The sequence below is a fragment of the Podarcis erhardii genome (genome assembly GCF_964252035.2).
Source record: "Podarcis erhardii genome assembly, chromosome: 4".
Taxonomy (NCBI): domain Eukaryota; kingdom Metazoa; phylum Chordata; class Lepidosauria; order Squamata; family Lacertidae; genus Podarcis; species Podarcis erhardii.
The window spans coordinates 68,314,163-68,338,383 of NC_138508.1; the positions used below are offsets into that span (position 1 = coordinate 68,314,163).

Consider the following 24,221-nt stretch of genomic DNA (forward strand, 5'->3'; position numbering starts at 1 on the left):
TTTTTGATACACCATTAGTCTTTTCTCTATGACAAGGCGGTTCTGGAGATCATAGTTGATGACTATCTCTGACAAGTCAGTTGCATTGTAAACACAATATTTTTGACACCTATCTTTCTGGGAAGCAATACCATCACATTCATAATTAACATTCAAATATGGAAAATAGCTTAAGGGAAACAAATGGGGTTTGCTGTACCATTAACCTTAGCAAAGATTTATTTCCTGGAACTAATGCTTGAATTATATTTTTGATCAAAGAACTTTACCAACATCAATTCCTGTCTGTATCCCTTTTTCAGAAATCCATTGGTCTGGCTGGTTTTTGTCAGTTTGTTCATTGTCCTTCTTGGCTGGCATAGCTTAATCTGTTCAAGGTTAGTGTGTGGGGTATTTGCACTGAAACTCAGATAATGGCAAACTTTTTTTGAAGACAATGGTTGATGTGTACCTTAATGCTCCACACTGATTTCCATTTCAATTGTCTCCAAATAAAAACAAGGCATGACTGGCATACTAACATAATTCACAGTATCTGTTGAGAATTACTAATGGGTGCAGACCGTTTACACCACACTGAAAGCTATGACAAAATTCCCATTAGGGAAAACCCATTGGGAAGTTTCCTGTGTGAGCTCTATTTAAACTAATAGACCTGAGCAAAAGAATTCCATTGAACATTGTGTGTTGTTGAACAACTCCCACTCACTCTGATTCTGCATCAATTAGAGTATGATGAAGGTTGAACCACCTATTAGTTCTCAACAGGTGCTGTGAAGTCACCTGCTATATCAGCACACCTTGCTTTCATTCAGAGACAAGTTAAACTGGGTGATCATGGTTTAATTAAAAGATCAGCAGTGCTTCCTTGGGTGTATTACAGATGTAGATCGCTAGCTTACTCACTGTATCCCAGCTGCAAACTGGATCCCAGAACTACTAGTCTTTTGTTTCAATTAAAAAAAGATAAAATAAATTGGCCACGGGGAACAAACCCTTTTGCTGTCAGCTTTCAAAATACGGTACCTATACAAATGGATGCACTTCAACCATTTCTCCCAGGTGCTATTTCTGCCATAATCTCCTCTGAGTAAGAGAACATTTCGTTTTAACATACAGAAACCAGAGTATGAGTCACTGCCTCTGCACTTCCAAACATTTGGTATCCTTATGAATGTACCGTGGTTGCAAACACATCCTTATTTCCAGCTCTACCAAGTGCAATTACTCAATACTGCAACATAAACATATCCTCATTTTTGTTTTGTTTTTAATGGGAATGTCTGTTTGTATGTCTGTCTTATCTTAGCCATGAAACAGGATAGGCTAAAAGCGTATCCACACAGGGATGGAAAACATGTAGCTCTCAGGTGTTGCTGGATTCTAACAACTCCCATCAGGGGTCCCAACTTGAATAAAATATTGAGGAGGCACAGGTAAGCCACACCCCACCACAAGACGTAGCACACACACACACTGTGTGAATGGCAATGCCCATCAGTTTTGGGGAGCCAGCCTCCTCAAATGTTTTATGAGCATGGGGACTCCGGCCCCTAGGAGTTGACTCCTATAACTCTTATCATCCTCAGTCAACATGGCCAAGAGTCAGGAGCAATGGGCATTGTAATCCAGCAACATTAGGAAGGCCACAGGTTCCCCTTGCCAGACTAGTCAATATATTGCTTTCCTTCCTGCAGTAACTATGCCAGGGCCAACCTCTTCCTTTATTCTGTCATGAACTGTCAGGACAACAGGGAGGAGGAAGAGGATTCCGGTGAGGAGTGTAGCTGCGATTGGGGCCCACCGGGGCAAGCTGGGGGTGGAAAAGGAGAGGCTGGGGTTGCAGAAAGTACACAAGAGGTGATGGAGGACAGCAATGGGATGGAGGGTAAGTGTGCAGGGACCAGAAGAGCAGGACCCATAACCAGAGCCAGAGAGGCCCCTGTCTCCACAAACAAGGAGGGTCCTGAAGCATAGAAGGAGGTATGCTCTGGGAGGCTGAGTCAGGCAAGGGCCCACAGCCCAGGTGGGTCTTGTTAGCTCAGAGAGAAGGTATGTGATTCCTCAGCTTGATTAGGCTTAGTACAGGTGAGGGTCACATGCCTCATCAAGCCCAGATGCTACAATCAAGACTCAAGAGAGGGAAGGAGAGCAGAGCTGAGATGTTGTGTCTGCTCAGCTGCCCATATTGATGGACCTCAGCTTGGATGCTCCAGAACCTCTACAGGACTGTGCTTCAGGTTTGACTCTGGACTGTGTTTCCTGACTGCTGGACTTGACATACTGTGTACGCCAGTGGGACTTGCTTCCAGGTAGGCCAGGGGTTCCGGACATACCCTCTCTATTCATTTATTCACCCTATCTGGTCTCCCTTTTTTGCTGTTGCCAACATTTACCTTTCACTCAAATCCAGATTCATCTCAATTGTACTGTCTGTCCTCTTGCTACCATTTCCTTGATGCCGGGTTGTTCTTAAGGAGCTGATAATGCAGTTTCACACAGGGCTGTACACCTGTAGGTGTACAGGCTACCAGAAGCTGATGGCATTGTTTCACCAAGGCTGTTGTCCCATTTGTCCTGTAGATGAGCATGTCTCAAGTGTCAATCGACGCAACCAGGAAAAATGGGACAACAATGGCAGCCATCACTTGAGACTATCCATTGTGAATGAGTATCGATTATGCCTGTTACTTGAGGTAAAAAGGTTATACCAATTCAACCTTTCCCTAGAATTAGGGCACTAGGATGGATCTCATTACAATATTCCTCCAAAGGCTTTCAAGAGGCCCACTGCTGTCTTTCTTCTTTAATGTAAAAACATGTTGTTAGTTAGGACAGGAGCATTGTGCATTGTTTCCCGACAAAGCCTTTTTAATATTGGAAACTTTATGAGAAAGAACATGTTGGGTGTGCATGTGGGAGAGAGTTAGTAATTTGGAGCAAGTGTCTCATTAAAGCCTCGATAAACGCCGCGTAAAATGTACACCTTAATGATTCCCCCAGATGCTCTGGTTCCCGTTTGTTTGGTTTCCCACAGGCCATACTCACAAGCGCATTGTGATATGGCCTGATTTCTGAGGCAGTCCTGGAACAGCACTCCTTTAAGTCAATCTCTTGATATATTCATAGACTTGAAGAGTTCGAGGGCCTGACCGCACTTTACATTAAATGCACAGGCATAAAACTCTGTGGGCCTTTTTACAACATGTAATGATACTAAGAGCGCAGTGTGTGAGAGAGAAAGTGTGATTTTCATCAGGACTGCAGCAGAAGGGGTGGCTTAACTCTTCCCTCCTCAGCTGTAAGGTAAAGGTAAAGGGACCCCTGACCATTAAGTCCAGTCGTGACCGACTCTGGGTTTGCGGCGCTCATCTCACTTTATTGGCCGAGGGAGCCGGCGTACAGCTTCCGGGTCATGTGGCCAGCATGACTAAGCTGCTTCTGGCAAACCAGGGCAGCGCACGGAAACGGCGTTTACCTTCCCGCTGGAGTGGTACCTATTTATCTACTTGCACTTTGACGTACTTTCAAACTGCTAGGTTGGCAAGGAGCAGGGACCAAGCAACGGGAGCTCACCCCGTCATGGGGATTTGAAACACCGACCTTCTGATCGGCAAGTCCTAGGCTCAGTGGTTTAATCCACAGTGCCACCCACGTCCCATGTCCTACAAAAAATCTGCTCCACCTTTTATCAATCAAACTTTGGTGGTAAACTTCCCATTGGTGCCAGGGGCATTTGTAGTTTCCGAAGACTTATTGGGGGGGGGGGAGACAGTGATGTGGGTCAGACACTTTTCTGGAATTTCTTTTTTCAGTACTTCATTTTCAATTGATTCCCGCCCCCCTGCACCTGCTTCATATTGTAATAAAATTGGATGTCAACTGCAGATACCACATTAGACCATCTAATTTTGTATTATTATTTTGCTTGAATTTAGGAAAGCACTTTAAAAGCTTCTAGCTTTCCTAAATTCAAGCAAAATAACAATGCAAAATTAGATTATTATCTAGGACTAGGGCATCAGAAAATGTTCTGATGCAACTTACCTACACCAGAGGTATGCCTAAAACAGGTCTTCAGCTCTCTCCACCTGGATTTTGGAGCTCTTCTCAGCCCACATCCTAATTTCAAGTTTACATCTTGTATCCCCAGCCTATACACCCCGTGGGTGATAGAGAAAAGTGCCCAATTCAAGAAGCACTGAATTAAACCAATGGCATGCATCAGTTGACTGGGAATTAGAAGATGGTAATTTCCTCCCTAGAATGCACAGACCTTTCTGTTGTCTTCTTCATATGCTCACAAAAAAAGCACTCAAAACAATATTATTGCAATTACATAAAAGACTGCAGTGGAAAGGAATTTTAGATTGCACAGATGAGCCTGGGGGAAAATAAACCAAGACCCTGCCAATCTAACATTGCCAAACAGCAGAATTCCGAGCATTCCTAAGGGGATAATCTCACAGATCTGCCAGAGCTGGCTTTGGAATACTTGCTGTCATTGCCCTCAAGAACCAGAGATCATGACATCCCCCCTTCCCCAAAGGAACAGGAATCCATACACTCTGCATGCAGAGGGCTAGAGCAAGAGAGGGAGAGTGACTGCGCCCTTGGTAGGTTGAAGTTTACAGCTCCAGTGGTGGATTTTGGGCTTTCACATTTCAGCAGTGCCCTGTGCACCATTAAAATTCAGCACCCCCTGCCTCTTGTGCTCCATTCTACAGCATTGTTGTGGCGCCCCCGCAGCGCTGCACCCATACCGGTGTGCTACCCTAAAACCACCTCTGACTGCACAGTGGCAGCTAGGCCATGTTGTGTGTTTGGTGGCAGAGCAAAAGTTCCCAGGTTCAGTTCCTGGCAACTTCAGGTAAGAATGGGAAAGCTACCCCCCCTCTGAAACTTTGGAGAGCAACCACAAGTCAACACTGAGATAGATCAATGGCTTGGCTTAATATGAAGTAGCAATCTGTGTTTTGCTCCTGATATAACAACTTTTGCCAACCTCAGCCTCTCTACTGCCACTTTAATGTTTTTGTTTCTCTACCTGAAGCCTTTTTGGGCTTCAGGTGAGAGAGCAGTGAGTTAGGTATTCATATATTTCTCCCCTCCCTTCCCCAGAATGGTTATTGTTGACCTTTGGGGCTGTATTCAAAGCCAGTCCAAGTCAGCATAGACCTCTTGAAATGAGTGAACACAACAAAGGGCCCATCCATACTCTTGCTTGACCCATATTTAATTGGCTTCTGCACCGATTAATTCCCTGCGTTCAAGAGCTTTTCATTATGTTCTGTGGCTGTGCCAGAGGTTTCCTGTGAAAATCTGATCATGCCAAGTGTGTGGAAAAGCTGAAGAGAGATTTGACCCACTTGATACGCTGATTTTAGAAGGGCTTGAGAACAGCTTTCTTTGAAGTTTCCATGTATCTGTAGGCATGGGCAATTTTCCTCCCACCCCCCTTCCTTCCTTTCCATACAGCCTTCCCTCACCAGTTTTTAAGTAGTTTGTAACTGTTGAACAGCTCACTTCCAGTTATTGCCTGGTTGGGAGCCGGGATTTCCCCCCCTTTTTCCAAATGATCTCTACATAATCATAAAGCCTGCGCTCTAAAAAAATTAAAGGGTCCAGTGTCTCCAGAGAATGGAAAGGGAAAAGAGAAGGAGAAGGGGCAATGAGTCCAAAATCCCAGAGCACCCTTAGCAAATGCCTCTTAATGACAGAGAGGGAATGAGTCCTGGGAACCAAGAACATCCTTGGCAACCTCTTTTAGGAAGAGCTTCTCTGAACAATGAAAGACATACCAGATGTATGTAAAACCTGAAGAGATTTAAACTTTAAGACAGATGTATGTAAAACATGAAGAGATTTAAACTTTGAGACAGCCCTTTCTGTGTTTTATGAATTTTTGTGTTTTGTCTCTTTTGTATGGAATGCTTTTATCTTGTAAGCTGCTCTGGGTTGCTTATTTTACACTAGAAGGGTAGCATATAAATATGTGAATAAACATAATTTTAACCTTTCCTCGTATCCCACTAAAATACAGACTCCTTAAGGGAAAAACAAGAGCTTAGTGTAAAACAAAAAAGTAAAAAAGAAAGAAAAAGGAATCCCTCTGCCAACTCTCAGGAATTAGGTTTCATAACAGCAGCAAGGCATCACAAGAGAGAGATTAGATTTGGTTTTAAGGCCATGACTGACTTTTAATATTAGAAGCATTTATTACCGAGCATAATACTTATGGCTGACAGGCATCCAATCTCCTTGTAACCCAACAATGAGGCTTTCACATTCTGAGAGTTAAAAAGTGGTCTTTGAAAAGTAGGGCTTGGAATTTACAGTAAAGAGGAGGGATGGAAAAATGCTAGTTATATCAGCCATCATTTCCCAGAGCCATTTTCTTCAGGGCCCCTGGAGTTATTAGGACAGTTCTTATGGCTGCTTCCTATATTAAAACTAAAGTTCATATAAAAGCACATGAGTGACTCTTTCGTTAGGTCAACAGCAGGGATGGTAGAGAAATTGGCTGCAAGCAGACTGAACACAGAACTAGCCTGTAGTTAACTTGTTTGCTGTCGTTGCGAAGTAGTAGTCTTTGCAGCAACTTTCTGCGGGTTTCCCCAATATGGGATTCGACCCTCCCAATAATTTTGTGAATATCGTGACATCTGACACAATTTGGTCAGCTACCATAATCATCAGTGTTTGACCTTGGGAAATGGTTTTCAGAACAATGAAACATAAGAAAAGCGATTAGATGTATGCACAAGTCTTCACATTTGAATACCTTTTCCAGGATTATTCCGGTAGGCTTTTCCCGTGTCATTTTAGGAAGAAGTATGCAGGGTTAGCCCAGGATGTTTTGCCACTTGAGGCAAAACAGGAAATGCCCCCTTGGCCGCCGCCTCCTCCTACTCTGTGAACCCTGTTTAAGTAACAGAGAAGTGTTAAAGAAACCTCAAGATCTGTATTTTTACAGGTGGCATGGGGTTGGGTGGAGCTGTTAATAAATGTACCTAGAACTAGATGAAGGATGAAATAGAAATTAAAAGTCAGTTACATTTTTCTGTTGGTCCAATGTGCAGGATCAGCATGAAAAGTCAGTTCAATAGGGTCTACTTACAGGTTAATATATATATATATATATATATATCTAATTGCTTGTATATTTACTTGGAAGCCTATCTCATTGCAATCTATGGGCCTCAGCTCCAAATGAATGTGGCCTCGGCTAAGGCTACAAGCTGCTGAAACTTTCTTTCAAATATTTGGTAACAACCAGCACAACTAGGAAGTCTCTCCTGCATTTTGAAACGAAATCAACGCATGGCCACTGAACCTTTGCTAAGAGGACAGATGCCGTTAGCACAGCGTGTTCCCTTTTGCATGTGACATCTGGAAAGCAAGCTGTTTGCTAAACATAAGAGTAGTAGCTTCTATAACTGGGGACACTTGGTTCTAAAACAAAACCCATTTATAGAGCTTTCCTTAGTCTTTGCTCTGTGAGATGTGCGGTTAACAGCTGGAGAGAGTCATATGCTCTATAGCCAAAAAGGACTATTCCAAAGATCAAGTCTGACACCTTATTACTGATATGTGTGTGCGTATTAAACCACATAAGAGGGGTTACACAAGAGCTAGGGAAAAGAACAGTATCCTAAAAAGTAGGGGCAGTTCCTACAGAAACTCTCATTCACACACACACAAACACACACACACAGTGCACAAATTATATAGTTAAGGGGGAAATGTACAACATATTTTGCCAAATAATTAGCGAATTATTAGCATAAGTAAGAGATGATCCCTGAAATGGGGAAGTGGATAGCTTTCTATTCCAGGGCTACATGTCATTCTAGATGGCTTCTAGTTCTTTCCCCCTTGCCAGCAATGCCTTAAGTTGCAAAGTTGATGACAAATAAAGCTTTAGCCTAGTTCAGTAAAAGAACGTGGTTTTCAAAGACCACACAACTAGAGAGGTTATACTCAAATGTGGCTCCATGCCATTTATAGGAAGACGATGCATTGGCACTAGCAGAGCTCAGAAAGTTCCTCTTTAAAAGGAACTAGGGGTAGCTGGAGTTCAAGCATGTCGAAAAAGAAACTAATTCCTGTTCCTACTCATCTCTTTACAAAACAAACTAGTTAAGTTCAGTCAGTTCAGTTCAAGTTAATCGAAATGATCATCTGCATCCCCACTCTAGCATCCAGAATGGAAGAAGCTATGGTGCTGAAGTATAAAATACACTTAAGAGGACTAAGAAAACATATTTTTAAAAACAAACAAACAAACAACAAATGGCAGTGGAATGTAAATTGTGTAATCCCTGTCCACTTTCTTTAAGCTGAAAGGCCCAAGAGTATAAAAGACATGTAAGATATTGAAGATCAACTAGGAAGCACTCAGAGTTCTCCCTCCTCCCACAATGAACTTAATTTACATTCTGTTCACCCAGCAATTATGGGAATTACTTTCAAGTGCAGTTCAGAAATTGTTGAACTATTGCAGTGAATTTCATTAAACTGAACTAGTTCATTCCAAGCGTTAGGCATCAGAGAATCTACATAGTTAGGTCAACTATTAGCATTTTAGGTAGCGGCAGTTCTGGAAAAATATAGGAAGGGTGGGGGAGGATTGGTAGACAAAAAGAAGATTCTGAGAGGAAGGCAAATTTTACCTTGCATATTAGAATTCTCTCTCTCTGCTTCTCTTGGCATATTGCACTAATGCCCAAACCCAATGGTCATATTTTGCATGTGAGAATGCTTGTTCAAGTGCATTCTCTGAGGCCAAATAACTGCCTTCGGCTTTATGTCACAGTAAGCTCATCTCTAGAAGTCACAGTAGACCTCTAGCTGCTAGATCAAATGTTCAGCATTCAGATGTGCCTGTCAGGCTGAATGGGGCCACTGCCTCAGATTTTCCCAAAACACAAAACAATTTTTCCTCTCACAACTATCTGCCCCTGACATGGGCCCACATTTTAGGCTAAATCAGAGGAAGTCAGAGCGAGTCATAAATCCATTATTCATCTTTCTGGTGAACTAACTATGCACGATGCCCTCCAGGAATTGGCACAAGATGCAGAAGTTAACCAAAAAATATGGAAGCAATTGCATGAATCATTCACAAACCCCTTTGTACTCTATCCAAGAAGGATATAAGAAACTTGCTAAGGAAGACTACTGGTCCAACTAGCTCTGTATTGTTCACCATTTTGGACAGCAGCTCTCCAGGGTTTCAGAGAAGGGTGACCTCAGTCCTGCCCAGAAATGCCAGGGATTGGACCAGGAACCTTCTGCATGCAAAGCAAATGCGCTACCTCAAAGCCATAGCCCCTTCCTGTCATGGTGCAACTCCTCAGAAGTTCGTTATACATCTAGGTTGAAGGCTAACAATGATTTATCTGCCATTAGAAAGGAAGGAAATATATTAAGGTAACTGATTTGGAACTTGTCTGCTGATATTTAGTTCAGCATATGCAATATGCCACTAAGAAACATCCCTATTTCCTACTGCAATAAACAAAGCTGGTATTATGAAGTTTTGTTGCACAACTCGGGTTACCTTTCCCTGCTTTCCCCCCAGCACACATATTTTGCACACATATTTTGGACAGTCATGTCATTTCTGCTTCAAGAGTCTTTCAGCTGGAGGTGAATGTTGCTTTGTCTCATGCGCCCATGCTGCGTTCAGCTGGCAAACTGACTTCATCCTGAATGGCTTTAACTGCCAAATTAGATATCAATTGTCACCAAGCCTTGGAATCGGCTTGATTTATCATATTCCTGAACAGACTTGATCTTGCAGCCTTGTGACTTGTGATTCGGACCCCTCAAATCACATTGCCGCTTCGCATCACACATAGGACTGTCTAGATCATATTTGAACAAGAACCGAGGAGGCAAGATAGGGACAAAGGGCAAAATTAAAGGATAAGAGAATATATGGAGCAATATATTAGAGGACCAGATAATTGCAAGGTGGGAATCTGTCTCAATCGATGCCATGTCTGAGCCTGTGGAAAAAATCCTGTGCTTAAAAATGTCCCCACTGACAGAGCTTTTATCCTAAGGTTCAGTGTTGGAGGAAATAATATTTTATTTTATTTTATTTATTTCAGAAAATGTATACAGCACACTGCTTGATTGTAAGAGACCTCAAAACAGCTTACAAAAAGATATAACAATAAAAATGAGGGGGGGGGGACTACAACAATAGTATAAGACATACAAAAAAGTTTTTTCCTGCTGCACAGTCTAGGACCCAAACCAATGGATTTGACTTACAAGAAAGGAGATTCCACGGACTCTCCTTCCTTGGAAGTTTTTAAGCAGAGGTTGGATGGCCATCTGTCATGTATGATTTAGCCGACATTCCTGCATTGCAGGGGGGGTTGGCCTTGATGACGCCTGAGGTCTCTTCCAACTCTATCATTCTATGATCCCTGCAACGTTGCACCAATAGATCTATAAAAATTACGAGTTACTGCTCATTCCTAGAAAAACACAGCAATGCTAAGGTTTGGTTGACCTTATCGGAAAGCAGAGACACCATTCTTAATTCTTCCTATGACCTCAGGGACCGATATAAGAATTATCTTTGCTGGGAAATTGCTTAAAGTCACATCATAAATCATTCGGGGTTACGTTCAGCAAGAGAGCTGGCTTTAGTTGTTATCATTTTAACTGTAAAATGTGACAAAACTGAACACTGTATGGTCAAAGGCTCTGCTTTGCATAAATGTCAAGCTTTCGTAAAACAAAAAAAATGTACAATGTGACACTTTGATACTGCTATAAACAGGGGTGAAACAATCAGTTACATATGGTGTTTGAGTTTAAAGTAGCAGTGATTCACACTTGCGCCAGAGTTTACCATTTACAATTGACGTAATGTTAGCCATGTCTTGAGTCAAGAAAATGCGATTCAGTTTTTCAGCTTAGTCCTTCAAATGTATCTTGGGTAGAGATGGAGAAATTCAGGCCTGGCCACTGTTCAGAGATGCTTCCAGTCAGTGCAAAGTATTTGGGGGGAAGCCTCTTGTTTTTATTGTGTTATCTTTTGCTAAAGTTCAACAGAAAGTTTTGAGCATTTAGTTTATTTTTGTGTCCTGTTGCAAAGAGCTGCGCTGATGTCTGAGTTGGTTTCCCCCCACCCCCACCCCCTGTATAGCACTGGCATTTAAATCTGCCAGCATATCCCTATTAAATGCCTGCTTTCTTTCAGAATTTAACATGGGGGGGGGGAGTGTTGTAAAGTCGGCCTGATCGCTCCTGGTGAGCTTGTGCCAAATACTTTCAGACTGTCACAGACAGCTGGTGTTTTTTCCTTCCATATGGAAAGGTCAGATATTTATACGGTGACAAACGTGACAGCACATTTTCACTTTAGCTCAGTGCAAATTTTGTGGAAGTTGCTGTGATGTGAATAATGAACTACTAGGCTGCAAGTAATCCAGTCTGCCGAATGCTGTCGGTGACGGGTGAACTGCCAAAGGTTGAAAGGTTTTTCCTCTGGAAACGAAGAGGAGCTGCTTCCATCACAGTTTAGCCCAGTTTCTCTGAAAGGATACAAGATGGATAGCTTAATTGCTTCTTGATTCCAAAAAACGGTTAGGCAAAAACAAATAGAAAACGCCAGGGACTTTTGTACAAGTTTATAATGGTCCAGTCCAGAAATAATTTTGTCTCAATTTGGCCTCGATATAAAAAAACAACAACAGCAGCAACAACAACTGCTAGGACTGATCAACATGTTCTAGCTAGACTATTTTAATATGTGCAGTCTTTAGCAATCCTTTCTTCAAAACTTCTATTGGAGGTTAATTATTGTGGATGGGAGTTGTGAAAGAGAGACTGTAGACTAATTCCTACAAACCATAGACTACTTGTTCCTTTCCAGTGCTAGAACAGTTAGTGTCCTTTTCCACCTACCCACACCTCAAGTACTATACGGTGTGAGAATTTAGCAAAGTGGAGTAACTGGACTTAAGATCTTGTTAAGGGAAAGCTCCCATGATCCTGGCCCATACTTGAAGGACCACCAGTTCTGCAGCATTGATTTAACACATAACAGCCATATGTCTTGTAGCTCCATTTACTTCATGAGAGATTGCACAGACAGGGCCATCCCATGTATGGCGATGTCTTTACCTGAGATGTTGGGGGGACTGACAGACTCCCACTCCCCCTGCAACATGGTCCACCACCTAGTTTGAAACCATACTGGACCTGTTAAGCTTTGCAAATGTGCTAGCAGATTTTTTGAAATTGCTGCACCACTTCTGAGTAGGCATGCCTAGGAATGCAGCATTCATTAACCTTTTAAAAATGGATGCCAAATGTACGATTCATTTTTCTTGGGATGATGCATATTACTGACAAGACAAAACTTAAATCATTTATTATTTTTTATTTTGCACACAGTGCATAACCAGCAGGCATCGCCATGGAAACATAGTCACTTTGTTTGAGTTTCATCTCTCTCTGTCCTTCTAGAAGGCATCCTGTTTTCTTCACACTTGACAGTTTCCTTTTGGCAAGTGGTCGTCCTGAATAACAGGACAACTTGTGTTAAGTTGCATTAATCCATATCTGGGAAAGCCAGTTCTTTCCTGGCAGTTCTTAGGCCTCCGGCAGCAATGATACTGCAGTATTACCAGCTGGAATGAGGGGGGATGTCAACAAAACTGACACTGCAGAGAGGTTTTAGTAGAGTCTCTTGGAAATAATGACCTTTCTTTTGTTCACTCCAAGCCTTTGGGACAGGTCAGAAAACACATTAGTTTCCTTTACTAGCACAGAGTTGATCTGTGTTTAATATTGGCAGAAAGGCTTCATGAATCCTCTACAGGCACTTTTAGGCCCCAGGAATGTGCAGTTAATTAAAGCAACTCAACTCCATTATGTTGCAGTGTCTCGAAGAGAAGTTGGCTATGAAGAAAGCTTCAGAAAACAGCACGAGCTTTTAGGCATCCTTCACTCCATTCTGGGGAAGCTTTGAGTTTCTCTCCCACAGCGAGAGAGAGGTAAGAAGGTACACTTTAATTGCTATTGAACACTGAGGCCAACTATATACTGATACATTGCCCGGGCAGATTTAGGCAGGTCCATGCTGCGTTTGAATTTATTTGATCTGATATTATTTTAAAATCTTTTTACTGAGCAGTGTACCAATAAAACATCTGGGGGTGCCTTGATTTATCATCAAATGGGAACGAAACACATGGAAGTGTAAAGCAGGAAGGAAAAGACACAGAGCCGTTGAAAGACACCTCCCCAGGTACTGCAGACTTGATGTAAATGCTGCATTGTATCTGAGATCATTTAAAGAAACAAAAGCATAGAGATCATTTAGAAAGCAAAAGTGTGCTGTTTCATTCCAGGGCTGGCCCTGTCATTAGACAGAGTGAGACAGTTGCCTCAGGAGGGAAGATTCTCCCGGCCATTTCTCCTATCACCCTCCGCACCAGCCATTCTCCTGTATTGGAGATGAGAGCTGTGTGTGCCATTCAGTCTGTCTCATACACACCCCAAACAGGCTTCTGATAGTTGCAGTGGAGGATTCCTTCCAGTTGTCAGGATCAAAGTAAGTGAAATTCACCTGCCTCCCCAGTCAGCTTATAATAATAAAATAATATTTTTTTTTATTTATATCCCGCCCTTCCTGGTTCAGAAAATTGGGCTCAGGGCGGGTTTCAACAAATTTAAAACACTTAATTGATGCAACAAAAAACCAGCATAAAATACAGTATAAAACATGAATAACAATAAATTCAGAATTCAGAAATCAATTTAGCGGGGAAATCCATCCAATAAACATTAGATGATCACCAGGGCTAGCTGGCTAAATTAGTCTTATTTGGGCCACCAAGGAGACCAGGGGAGAATTAGAATTATGCACATAGCATGGGGAAAGCATCTTGTTCTTTGCCTCAGATAGCAAAATATCTTGGGCCAGGCTTTGGGCTGTTCTTGTATCTCAGTGGAGAGACAAGTTTTCCATCTTTATGAAAAGGAAAAAGCATTTCATTCTATCCATTGAACATTCAGGTATGCAGCATATCCAGGTACGTATTTGTTGTGCAGAGGTGACTGTCTCTTCAGGCTTTGGTATAGCTCAAGCATCACTAAATGAGCTTGTTGAATAGCATTGGGAAAACTCAAGAGCTTGCCATAGTTTTGTGCAACAATGTTGTGATGCTTTGGTTGGACTTAATAAAGGAGTTGCTCAGCTGTGGATTTCATAGTTTTTGCTCATCATGCAGCACACAGATGGTACATTGGTGTTTTAAGAGCCTGCAGGTCAAGACTTTCCTGCCTTGATGAAGACTGTACTCACTAGGACAGGGAAGAGATTAAGCCAAAGCGCACATGCCTTGTTCACTTCCATGTCTGGAGGTGATGTCAACAAGGCATTCTTGAGGGAGAACAATCCCCAGTTAGTCTTGAAAGCTGAGGCTGGAAAGACAGAGACATGACAGTGCCGAGGGCCTTCTGGTGGTTTCCTCACTGTGAGAACTCAAGTTACAGAGAACCAGGCAGAGGGCCTTCTTGGTAGTGGCACCCGCCCCGTGGAACGCCCTCCCACCAGATGCCAGAGAAAACCAACTACCAGACTTTTAGAAGACGTCTGAAGGTAGCCCTGTTTAGGGAAGCTTTTAATGTTTAATAGATTATTGTATTTTAACATTCTGTTGCAAGCCACCCAGAGTGGCTGGGGAAACCCAGTCAGATGGGCGGGGAAGGAAAATCAAATAAATAAATAAATAAATAAATAAATAAATAAATAAATAAATAAATACTTGCTCTCTGTGAGAATCCAAAGTTATGATTTGGGTGCCCCCCTGAAACCTAGTGAGGCAGCAGGATTTGCTAGAATGTTAATGGTTAATGCCATGGACCTTCTATTTTTCTACTCAGCCTGTGTGTGTGTCTGTGTCTGTGTGTCTGTCTGTGTGTGTGTGTGTGTGTGTGTGTGTGTGTGTGTGTATAGACCAAATATATATATATATATATATAAAAGTTCCTTCCAGTAGCACCATAGAGACCAACTAAGTTTGTTATTGGTATGAGCTTTCGTGTGCATGCACACTTCTTCAGATACCACACGAAAGCTCATACCAATAACAAACTTAGTTGGTCTCTAAGGTGCTACTGGAAGGAACTTTTTTATTTTGTTTCGACTACGGCAGACCAACATGGCTACCTACCTGTAACTGTATATATATGTATGTGTGTGTGTAACTCGACCTTCTATCACAGAAATGGCATAGTCTTCAGTGACCAGCATTTCAAGGAAGCCAAACCCAAGTTTTGCAGTGGGACCCCTGAGATCCCTTACCATTCTGGTATCAGCGAATACATAACAATACACTTTTGTCAATTTCTCTGCAGTGTGAGAAACTCAAGCAAAACATGTTACCATAGTGATCCACTGTCTCTGGGAGAATCAAGTGGCCTTATACCATTCTTACATTATTTTTCTAACAACTGCTAACAACTCAAGGGCTGGTACATCTTTATAACTGTGTACTTTCTAAAACTAAGCTTACAGAAACGAGACATGCTCCTATAACGTCACGATAAGGCATTTAACGGCAAAAGGTAAATGTGCTTTGCTGTGGCTATAAATGAAGTTGGGTATTCATGTATTTATCTGTAGTGTTTATAGGCTGTCCTGTAAGAAGAAATCTCCAGTTTGGCTTAGAGGATAAAAATAGTTAATCTCTCTGTCTTTCTCACTCACTCATTCATACATGTCTATTTTATCTCTCTTGTGTGTTTAAATACATAGCTGTACCCTCTACCTGGAACAATGATGCACAAGTAGAGGATTTACTGTAGAGAATTGCATTGCAGGGCTTTGCTCCTGCGAATTAATTGGGACAGTGCTGCTGATGCCGGTCTTGCTTTCTGCCTGTCCTATGGGTGTTCCTGTTCCACATGGGATGGACATTTGGAATTTGCTTCTGTGCTCCTTTGGGAAATTCTAAAAATGCACACATCCTGTCATGATAAATTTCCACATTTCTCCTGACAATTTTTATCAGATTGCTGCATCGACTCATTTGACACGTGAAGACTGAAAAGTACTCTGGCATTTCTTTTCTACATATTGATTCCCGCCCCCCCCCCCATGAACATTGAGCCAGTATTTGTTGGAGGTCATTAAAACACTGCCTGCAGAGTCAGAGTTTTAAATCAGGCCAGAGTTTCCATGCCAATCTGACCTGTTCCTGGTGGTGGCTGATGCTGGCATAAAAAGATTCACACGAAATCAAGTGACTCAAGTAAAAGTACCAGGCAGAGAGTGGAGCTATGCTACATACTGTAGTAGTAGAATTGGTTACTTGTCACTTAGTGGTAAGTCACTCACATGTTACAGAATCTTGCCCTCAGTCTGGGGATGAGGCTGTCTCAAATTCAACTGCATGGTTCTAGGAGTTGTAGATACATATGCATCTTAATCTAGCAAAACATCGCCACCCAACAGTATTATTACTACCAACAGCCACAATTAAGCCCACTTCTCATCCAATGGGGCTGTTCCTCACTTTAATTAAAACTGCCCCTGATTCCTGAATGCTGTGTTTTTCATTGTACAAATTATGGTCCACTGTGTGCTCTAGATAGACTTCTGCTCAGGGCTTTTTCCCCCAGCCAGAATTTACCAGAAATCAGTTCTGGCACTTCTCGGGTGGGTGCCATTGCCATTATTAGAGAACGAGGGAGGCATCCATGATGCGTTCCAGCACCTCTTTTTCTAGAAAAAATAGCACTGCTTCTGCTACAGGGACAATCAGATACCACATAACAGAAATGGTTCGTTTGAATATAGGAAACTAATATGCCCTCTCTGCAGGAATGATTTTGTAACACTATTTTGTACTGCCATGAGTGAGTGAACCCCACAACTTCATGACTGTCAGTTATAGAATTATAAAGAGTGATCTTTCCTAACCCGGCATCCTCCAGTTGTTTAGGACTCCAGCTTGCAGCAGCACCAGCCTGCAGACCCAATGGCTATTGATGACGGGAGCTGAGGTCCAAAACACCTGGAAGGCACAAGAATGAGGAAGGATGAACAAGAGTATGGGAACTGGAATGGCAATATATTTGCCCAGGCAAGCCTCCCTGTGTGATCTGTAGCTGCTACCTTTGTGAAAGGTAATATTTCATCCTATTGTATTCTGCCTAGTCTGGAGGAGTAGAAGAGTTTGGCCTGGCAGACTCCCTTTTGTTGGCAGAATGAGCCTTTGTATAACTAAAGAAATATCCTAGTACAGGTGATACGTTGCCAATAGAAGTTAAACAGCTGCAGGTCCTTCTGGAAGGGTATGTGCCTTCCCTAGCCGCAGGCTGGAGGTGATGCCATCAAAGTGTCTGGGTGAGAAAGAGAACGAAACAACCCTGTCTTGGAACTGGGGCTGAAAGAGACTTGCTCTCTGTAAGAACCCAATGTTTCGGCCAGAGCCGGCCTGTTCATAAGTGGAGTGTAGCACTCCCTTCAGGCGGTGGAAGTGCAAGAGGCCCAGCAAACTAGGCTCTCACTGAGTTTAGCGAGAGCCGAGGCACAGCAGCAGGATAGTTGGTGGTGGGCATTGGCATGGCAGAAGTGTGGCAATAAAAGTAAATGTATATCCAGTCCCGTTAGGTTTTGCCCACACGTTTGCCTTGTTTTGCTTTAAAATCTTCCAAGAGATCAAACTTGCCAAAATATTGAATTGCTTTATGATCTACTCTGGGAACATAAAATAACACAATGTACATTCTGGGATATGATCCAGAAATTCTTGGCTACTGTCCTCCATAATTAATATACATTTAAGCTCCATAAACTTCAAGGGGACTTGCGGAAGATGTAGTTGTGTACTATCCGATTAAGATAATTTTGTCATGACTATCTTCAGTCATTGGCCCAACACAGTGCTCACACTCTGGGCCTTGTTTTCTTGACTGGGCAGGAAGAGGATGATCTGAAAGTGGGGGATATTGACATCAGTCCTTTGTCATGGTCAGATCCTGTTGAGATTTAGGCTCTTAGGATCCTTCCCCCTCTGCAGAGGTTGGGGGCCTATGGAGATGGTTTGCTCTCAGATATTGATAGATGGCCCTACAGGAGTTCATTGGTGAGATGACTGGTGCTCCTGTCAAAGCCCTGGCTGACATATGGAACATCTGGCTGGCTCAGGCCATAGACACGATCACCCCTGAGCACCCTCTCCTACTTCTTGTAGCCCAAAAAATCTGTAGGGCACCAGGTTGGCAAAGGCTGATGAAGCTAAATCCCATTGCACTTGAATCTCAAATCTATGCATGTAGGAGAAGTTTCCGTAACTCAGAGTTCAGCATTGTGAATTCTTTAAGAGGATGAGTGTATCAAAAGGAAAGGTTAGGAAGGCCACCGTGCTTTCTGGAAATGTAAATTTCCTTGAAATTGTCAAGGCAGAAAATTGCTTCGTAGAAAAACAGAAGGGGCTGGATGTTGTACATGGAAATCAATCTGTTCCAAAGCACATAAAACATTTTTATTTAATGTTGCTGTTGGTTTTCTGTTTTCTTTTTTTTAATGTATCAATAGCATCATTATTCTTTATGAAGTGTCCATTCTGCATTTGTCACTATTGCAACAAATAACCTCCGTCTTAAGGTGCTTTACTGAAAGAACAGACAACAATTAGGTCTAGACACTCTTCCCCCACCCCACTCATTTTCCAGCCTAGATAATGTACACTATAATGCCATCCAATCATGCATAAACTCAACCATCACGCAAGCATAAATATATTGTTATGAAGCTGCAAAGAAAAATACATTCGAAAGTTGCTTTGCCTCTGAGAACAGGCATAAACAATAACAATTAAGACTGAAAGGATTAGTAACCCGGAAGATACACTGCAAAAGGTTCGTGATGTGCTCTGAAATTGGGGGTGAGTCTATCATAAACTGAATAGCTCTTGTAGTACAGATCTTATTGGGCCAGGATATGTGGTTTGGAAACTATATGTCAGTTGGCCTGTGATTTGTGTAAGCTGCAGAGATGTACCTTATAAAAGTAATAAAAAATGAGCACATCTGTGTCTTCTGGTATGGGCACCTCTTGTCTTGAGGCAACATCAGAAAGGGTCTTTGGGACACTGCGTAAAGCAGCTGGATAGCCAGGGTAGTCCAGGAGATAGAAGTCCTGGGAAACTGGTGGAGTCATTACTGCGAGTTTTGTCAAGCCACTCATGCCAATCAGTATTAATGATTACAAGTGCAAGGGGATTCTGTGGGGAAGGTGGGTCTGTCCAACTCTGGCACAATTGCTGTTCTGATCGCCCTCTACCCATTCTGAAGTGGAGAGGCTCTTGTATCCATAGAAGCTCCATGCACATTTTGGAACCTGTAAGCAATGTTGACTACTATACACATGAGTCACCCCTTAAATCAACTGGGTAATGTCTTATGAGAGTCTTTTGCTTGATTTACAAAACTTCAAGCGCACCTCCCTCTCTTTGCTTAATCTCTGTGTTTTTGCTTTCTTAGAAGAACGCTCTGAAACCAGACTTTGATACCTTTCTTACTCTAAAAGTCTCTTTCTAAATCAGATAAATAATGTTGATGATTTATCTGCAGTGCCAAAAATCTTCAGAGTTGGCACAAGAAGAGCAATAATGAAGATCTCTGCCCCACTCTCTCTGACAGCTTCCCATTTTCAGTATCTCATGAGAAGAAATTGATGTGGAAGTCACACTGACATGAAGAGATATGTCATTTGTGACATCATTCTCCCACTGTGCTTTGCACATGACAGGTGTTTGGCATTTTTATTTTAAATCTGTCCATTCTTCAGTGAAGAGCAAACACTTTAATTCCATTATTTTCCTGTTACAGGGAGTTAGATTTACAGGCCTTCAGTTGATAACACTAATGAGTTTACTTCGGGAGAAGAAGATTGGGGTGGGGTGGAGGGAACTTGGAGAGTTTCTCATACTAATGAGGTTCAGTTTGTTGACAGAATGGTTGGCACCTAATTACTACCTTCATCAGAAAACGATTTTAAAGCATAATATTTACTTTTAGCTCTAGCTGTGGTGGATTGCTGCTTTAATCATCATTCTGCATTTAATGTCAGTACCTCTTGTGATGGGAAAATGCCAGTGCAAAATGATGCTTGAAATAGTGAGGCTCTTGGTACTGAGGGGAACTGGCACTGTTGTAATACAGCAGCCATCTTGAAATGACAGAGCAGGGCTTCAGTTAATCACAAAATTACAAACTGGGGAAACATGAGTTCTTCTACTTCTGCCAAGGGATTCTTTAAGGCCTCTCAAACTTCCATTTTTGCAGCTGTAAATGAGGATTAAACTGAATGGTTTCATTGTGGGGTGGTAAGGCTTAAGCCTGTAAAATCTGGAACATACAGCGAGAATTTCCATTGCTAATGACACAAGGAATGTAGATAAAAATAGGTTTTCAGGTGAATGTTTTAAGATTGCAGTTCCATATTCATTACCTGCGGAGGGTAGTAGATCTCACTGACTTTAGTGGGATTTATTTCAGAGTAAACACACCTAGGATTGTACTTTAAATGTTTTTGGCAGGTCATGCTTGCTCATTCGTTTCTATAATACAAATTCATCGTTTATAGTGATCTTAAACAAATGTGTGTAATTTCGTCTGTCACATGCTGGAGGGTGTACACTGTAATTTCTTCATTATGAAAGCAAACGTTTGCCTTTGAGAGGTAAACCCAAGTATTACTGAGTGACTTTGCTGCCTCTCAAAATATTACCAATGATTTATATGTCTTATTGATGATCATACAGCATGGTAGTATCATCCAATCAATTTACAATGTGGTGCATTTCATTCATTTTTTCCATTCATCATCTCATCCAGCAAATGCAGCCCATCTACCCTCCTTTTCATTCCCTCAGAGCTCAGTGAATGAGTGGATTTCTGTGAAGCAACCTCATCTAGCTGATGCATGCTATAGCCCAGTGGCTACTAGTCAGGTGTGTACTTCGGTGTCGGGATCTGGCATAGAATATTTTGCAGTACAAGGTTCTCCTAAAGCAGGAGTGTGGGCCATTTAGCTCACCAGAGACTGTTGCACTCAGCCTTGGCCAGAATAGCTAAAGAGCAGGGAGACATAGTTCAACAACATCTGAAGGGCCCCATGTTCCCAATCCAAGTGTCAATGTAAAAGATATGCCAAACCTTACGCTGAATGGATCAAAGTGAATAATTAGATGGAGAAAGGCATTTTGGCGACAAGTGGTGGGAAGACTTTGAAATTAAGAGGTGGAATTCTCTCCTGCTTGTCTGATGGAATCATCTCCCCCCTCCTTCCATGAGGGGTCTTACAACCCTTCAGGGGAGGCATAGGGTGCACATGGAGAGGAGAGGGTGGGGAAAGCCCCACTGAACGAATGGAAGCCATTGTGCTAGTTTCTGCTAACAGGGCTGGGTGGCTGAATCTGGCTCAAGGACTATCTTGGGGATGTAGACATCTTTTTAATGAGGTAGATTTTTTTTAATTCTGGGATTTCTTTGTAGTCATGCAGGTGCACACTTGCCCTCATGTTTCTGTATATAAAGTGTTCCAGAAATCACCGAGTCCATGAGAGGCATGTCTGAGAATAGAAGGCCTTGGTGGGAGATGGCAGCATTGAGGGCTCAAGTAAGAGCACTGCTTCTGGCTACCTGATAATATTTCACTTCCTCCTGCTGTTCTAAAAGCAATTCCTGGAAAAGATACCCAGACTAGACATCTTTGCCGAAGTGATGTGGCTTGTGTCACTGGGTGCTATGTTCTTAACCCCACATGCCTGCCCACCTTCCCTATCAGTGGAAGAAAAAGCCATACATTACAGCAGACAAGGTCACTGTAAATGGAATTCCTTGTAATTTGTCTACTCCTGAGTAAGGTCCCAGACTTAGAAAACAATGTCTCCCATTTTTCTTCCTGCAGTTCACTGTTATGTTAAGGATCTTATCTGAGTAGAACAAACATCAACTGATCACTATCAGGCCTGTGGCAGATAAACCTACTGGAAAATAATTATACCTACATAGCTGACAACCATAGAATATATTAAAATGAATATTATTGGGATTTTCCTAATTCAGACCACAAACCAATTTTATTCGGTCTTCAGAGGCCCTGCCATTTTTCTTTTTTAATTGTTCACAATTTCACTTGTCATGAGGGAAGTTATTTTCAAAAATGGGGCGAAAAGTACATGAATGTTACATATTTTTTAAGAGGGGGTATCATGTCTACAAATCTTATGCCAGAAACGGCAAACCTTATTCCAAAAGTCTTAGTATATAGAACTGCCTTCCACAACCTGCAACAACAAATGCAAAGTCTTCCTTTGCATAGTAAACATGGTTTCTGCACATACCGTCAAGACAAGCAGTGAACATGATCAGAATTCAAGGCACATTCCAGCCAGGCAAAATAATAATAATAATAATAATAATAATAATAATAATAATAATAATAAACAAATTTATTATTTATACCCCACACATCTGGCTGTGTTTCCCCAGCCAAAAGCATTCAAGAAGGGCATAAAGTGGGGCTGGTGAGAGTTTTTGACTTACAGAGAGTCCCAAGAGTTAGACCTAGAGACCTGGGGGCCACTCCGAGCCTCAGGTTCCCTATTCTGGTCTAGAAGCAAAACTTTGTTGTGGAGCACAACAAGGCTGCGAGTGTCACAGGATTTGCCATCAGCAGTACATTGAATAAGCGAGTGTGTCACGGGATCTGAATTTGTTCCAATCCAATTATAATATTTGGACTTGGTTATTGGTTACTATTCATTTGTCAAATGGGAATTCATTGCAGTTGGAGCTAACAGCATGCAAATGTATTCCATAAGGTGCCCACTTGCTTAAAATCAAAAACCTTCTGTTGGCATAGCTTGCTGAAGCATTCAGCAGCTGGGTACAGTCACCTAACCATTCCCTCCAGCAGCTGTGTTTGCTAACTGGCTCTGCCCTCATTTAAACTAGCTGTCATGGCAGTCAACTGATGTTACTCCAGAGGATCAGAGGGAAGTGAAAATAATTCAGAGTCAACAACTAGCAACTCAACAACAACATCAACAACAAAATAGCAGCCAAAACAAAGCAAAGAAAATTTCAAAAGGAAGGAAAAGCATCCATATCTATATCTATCTATCTATCTATCTATCTATCTATCTATCTATCTATCTATCTATCTATCGTCTATCTATCGTCTATCTATCGTCTATCGTTGTCTATCGTCGTCTATCGTCGTCTATCGTCGTCTATCATCTCTCTCTATCTCTCTATCTATCTCTATCTATCTCTATCTATCTATCTATCTATCTATCTATCTATCTATCTATCTATATCTATCTCCAGCTGGCAAGGTAAGACAGGCATTTATTACAAACCTCTAGAACAGATCAATATCTCCCTACTGAAATCTGACCAAGTTGATGTATAATTTTTTAAAGGAAAGTTTTAAATAAATCAACCAAACAACCAAGTAGGGTGAGCAAAACAAACAAAAAGCTCCATCTTTCAAATCTGGCTCTAAAATTACATTTGCTGTAGTGGATAGCATAAATGTATTATTGCTGCAAAGTGGATCCAGAATAGCATGGCAATGATTCCTGTCAGCATATTTGTGCAACTGTTGTGAACGAGCCCCCCCCCCTTTGTCTAAAGTTTCTGCTGTGTTCAGACTTTCTTTGACGCACAATGCGTCAAAAATGGGCTGTGTTGGTGTGCAAGGTGGGGGGGGGGACCCCTCATTTGATATGCCACAGCACAGTCTATGTCTGTGGAGGTTTGTTTCAACCACTTCTCTTCCACTTTGGAATGCTTGCCTAGTTCACTTCATGCCTAAACTTAAGTCTAAAGGGGATCCACCGTATCAAAGTGTAGTGAAGCCTTGCTCCTGATGTTGTGTCCACTAACTGGGCTCTGTCTCCATGGGTTGGGAGAAGGTCTGAGTGGACAATCAGTTGTATTGCTGGAGGCTCTTCCATGTGATTGGGTAAACCTTTATCCTTTTGTCATGTGGAGTCTATGTAGCAGAGCCAGAGCCAGATTTAGGTTTGATGAGGCCCTAAGCTACTGAAGGTAATGGGGCCCTTTATATGTCCAGCTGTCCTTTGTCAACAACAAATTGTCGCTGTTTTTGTGTGTGTGTTGAATATATGCTATATGGTAATTTATGGACCTAATAGGTA

At 42.0% G+C, this 24,221-nt stretch overlaps 1 long non-coding RNA gene across 1 annotated transcript; it reads left to right on the top strand.

Moving 5' to 3' along the window:
- The first annotated feature begins 393 nt into the window (after positions 1–393).
- Positions 394–23,099, top strand: LOC309340188. Its single transcript, XR_014155844.1, has 5 exons — positions 394–1,436; positions 2,180–2,312; positions 12,915–13,028; positions 15,397–15,606; positions 23,011–23,099. It is a non-coding gene; the product is annotated as an uncharacterized lncRNA (long non-coding RNA).
- The last annotated feature ends 1,122 nt before the right edge of the window (positions 23,100–24,221 follow it).